We start from the raw sequence: 3,887 nt of genomic DNA on the forward strand, positions 1-3,887 counted from the left end.
CGGTAGGACTCTCTGCTTCGGCTGAGGTTTGCTACGAAGCGTATGGAACGGGCGTACTCCACCGTACCGTGGGTGGGGGGCGGCGGCGTTGGCGGCGGCAGCGTCCAGCGCGGAGCTCCGGCTCCCGCGGCAGCGCCTCGCCTAGTGTCCCTCGGGCAAGTCCAATCGCCCCCCGCCCGGTCGGAGAGCGCAGACACACCTCTGTGTCCACGGTTTATTTCCGCAGCACGAAAAGGGACGGCTCCCGCCTGCTCCTCGCGGCGGCGACGAGGCTTAGACCCACCGTGGCGTATCCGCGGTAGGTATGCTCGTCGGTCGGAGGAGCGGTTGCGGTCGAGTGGTCCCCAGTGTACCCTGTTAGCGCTGCCCGCCTACGCCTGAAGAGCTGCGGACCGAGAAAAAGGTTCGCTCCGCTGCTGACGGCGAAGCGCGCGGCACGCCGCGGAAGAGGAGAGGGAGCGGTCGCCCCCGGGGCGGCTCCCCTCCGAGTCCGGCAGAAGCAGAGATTGTAGCGGAGGGGGGGTTTCTAAATTCCCCGGGCGTGTTATCCCCAGCGGTAGCCTTTGAACTCTTCAACCGCAAGCACGATCGCACGTTCACAGCACCCGTCACTAGGAGCCGGGCCAGAGGCGGGCGGCAGACGAAACCGACATGAGCGCTTAAGGGTATTGCACCCCCGGCGCCCAGACCCTGGAAATTGAGTCTGCCCCCAAAGCCCACCCGCGTCCTCCTTGGCGCTCCCGGAGTACATGGTCGTAGATGGGCCATCGGTCGCTAATGCCAAACTGCGTCCCAGGGGTGCGTCCCCTCTGACCAACGGCAGACCCATCCCTCTCGCCAATCCGCGGATCCCCGCCAGGTCCCGAACAGGGCTCGTCCTTTAGCGTTTCAAATGCGCCCTCCCCGCCATACGAGGGGTTGAGGACCGTAGCCTTCCCTTACGAGAGGCACCAGGGGTGCGCCTGCTCGAGGGCCCGGCCGTGGGCGTAACGCTTGGGCCGCCCGGGGGAGTCGGTAGACCATGGGAGACCAACACTCGCACACGAACGTTGCCCGTGCTTTTGTGGAAGAGAGCTTCTTGCGAGGTTGTCGCTGCGGTGGCGCCCGGACAAACCCTATCCCTAAAACTTCTGGGGAATTGGCGTCTAAGCCTGCACCCTGCTCGGTATCCCTGCACCCACGAAGGGGGCCGTGGAAGGCTTGGGGTCGCGCCGGCGAAACCGACCGGATGCCCGGGGTACTGAACCCCCGGGGTCCCACCCTGGAAATTGAGCCGTCCGACCCCGCCACGTCTTCCTAGTGCTCTCCTTGGCTCCCCCGCCTGTGGGCATCGTTAGGGGCTGCGGTCATCAGCGCCGGCTAAGCTTCGGCAACACGGCCGACCCACCCCTTCGGCGCCTGGGGGTGCCTGGTCCCAGTCCGGGCCGTTCCGTAGGGGCGGCTATCCCTTACATGAGGGACTCGGTGCGTCCGCTCGGGCTGCGGGGCTCCGGCTCCGACAGCCGGGGAGCTGGTTTTGACCGCGGGCCTCGACGGGAACCGGCAGGGACCGGACTAGGCGTCAAGCCGAAAATAACCCCGGCACCCTCTGCTTCCAAAGCGAGGGGACCTTTGGCCGAGCGGGGCACCGGAAGCCGAACCGACCCCAACCCCTCTTCTTACCCCAGGGCTGGGCTGACCAATCCCCTGATCGGGTCTAAAATGGAAGAAGGGGATTCGAGGGAAGGGGCTGGCGGAAGGCAGTTGCCCGACGGAGTAGGCGAAGGCCAGGCCGTTTCCGAGTCCCGAGCAGAGGAGGGCGAACTCGGCTCTTCATCGACCGACGGCGAGGCGAGGGCGGTGGCTGCCGCGGGGAAGACTCCATTGCTCGTCAGCGCGCTAGGAGCGGGGCCGACTGGCTGCTCGGGGTATGGCATCCCCGGGGGCCCACCCTGGAAATCTTCGCTCCTCAGCCGCTGCAGGTTATAAGGTCCCGCCGCGCGTAAGCGCTCAACTCTCCGACCCACGGATGTCGAGCCCATGGTGAGCCGGCCGTTTCGTACGGGGAAAAGGGGTCCTCTGGCCCCACATCGATCGAGGGGGTTTAGATCCGCGGAGGCACGCACCGCGAGGCGAATCGCTGCTTTCCCCAAGAGGTTAACCTTCAAACCACCGAGTAGGTTCGGGGCAGGGCCGACAGTCTGCACTGGGGTATTGCATCCCTGGTGGGGCGACCCTGGAAATCTCTGCCCCTTTCCACTCCTTCGGTTGGGCCTCTCGTCGGGGCGAGCGTAAGTCGGCAAGCAGACGTGGGAAGAGGCTTCTTACCGGTGACACTCCTTTCGTGAGAGAGGCAGGTACTCGCCCCGGACCCCGGTCCAAATCTGCGCGGGCCGGACGGCGTCGGCCCTAGCCGAAGGCCGCTCCCGCGAAGCCAGGGAGCCGAAAATAACCCCGACACCCTCCGCGACCTCGCGTGCTTCCAAAGCGAGGGGAACCTTTGGCCGAGCGGGGCACCCGAAGCCGAACCGACCCCAACCCCTCTTCTTACCCCAGGGCTGGGCTGACCAATCCCCTGATCGGGTCTAAAATGGAAGAAGGGGATTCGAGGGAAGGGGCTGGCGGAAGGCAGTTGCCCGACGGAGTAGGCGAAGGCCAGGCCGTTTCCAAATCCCGAGCAGAGGAAGGGCGAACGACGTTCTTCATCGACCGACGGCGAGGCTAGGGCGAGGGCGGTGGCTGCCGCGGGGAAGACTCCATTGCTTGCCAGCGTGCTAGGAGCGGGGCCGACAGGCTGCTCGGGGTATGGCATCCCCGGGGGCCCACCCTGGAAATCTTCGCTCCTCAGCCGCTGCAGGTTATAAGGTCCCGCCGCGCGTAAGCGCTCAACTCCCCGACCCACGGACGTCGAGCCCATGGTGAGCTGACAGTTTCGTACGGGGAAAAGGGGTCCTCTGGCCCCACATCGATCGAGGGGGTTTAGATCCGCGGAGGCACGCACCGCGAGGCGAATCGCTGCTTTTCCCCAAGAGGTTAACCTTCAAACCACCGAGTGGGTTCGGGGCAGGGCCGACTGTCTGCACTGGGGTATTGCATCCCTGGTGGGGCGACCCTGGAAATCTCTGCCCCTTTCCACTCTTTCGGTTGGGCCTCTCGTCGGGGCGAGCGTAAGTCGGCAAGCAGACGTGGGAAGAGGCTTCTTACCGGTGACACTCCCTTCGTGAGAGAGGCAGGTACTCGCCCCGCACCCCGGTCCAAATCTGCTCGGTCCGGCCGTCGTCGGCCCTAGCCGAAGGCCGCTCCCGCGAAGCCAGGCGATCCGAACCGAGGATCCGCGCGAGCCTTCTCCAAGCCCTCTGCCGGGCGCTGGTGTTGAAAGCGTAGCGGACCCTGTTCGCCGGAGCGATAGGAGCGGAGCACCGGTCCCGCAGGGTTGAAAGCTGGGTAGCAGCGCCGTAGCTTCCCTCCCAGCCTTCCCCCGGACCTGGCGCCCGATCCCCTCCGCTCCTCTCTGCGTTGGCGGGCGGCGCTGCATGGGTACGTCGCGACGGCTCCTATCGTCTCTCTCGCTTAACAGTGTGGAGAGGTGGTGGTGGAGCCGTCCGACACTCGAGGTGCTGAAGTTGAGCGTCCAATGCTTTCCTTCTATGCGCAGCCTACAGGAGCTGTCCGAGCTTCGGAGGTGCTGATGGAGGTGAGAGTCGAGCGCCACTTCTTGGCTGAACTGAGTGGGGAAAGCCAGCGACTGCGAGAGGGAGGGGAAGGGAAGGCTTTTTCGGGTCCTTGGAAGGGACCGAGAGCATCTTTCTTGCCCCCCTGCCCTAAGCTCCATCCAATGTTGTCTGCGAGGTCTTCTCCGGCGGCGGAGAAGCGCTGCGGTAGCAGCAGCAGCAACGAGCGTTCCCATT

The sequence above is a fragment of the Engystomops pustulosus genome, unplaced genomic scaffold (assembly GCF_040894005.1).
Source record: "Engystomops pustulosus unplaced genomic scaffold, aEngPut4.maternal MAT_SCAFFOLD_92, whole genome shotgun sequence".
Classification (NCBI taxonomy): domain Eukaryota; kingdom Metazoa; phylum Chordata; class Amphibia; order Anura; family Leptodactylidae; genus Engystomops; species Engystomops pustulosus.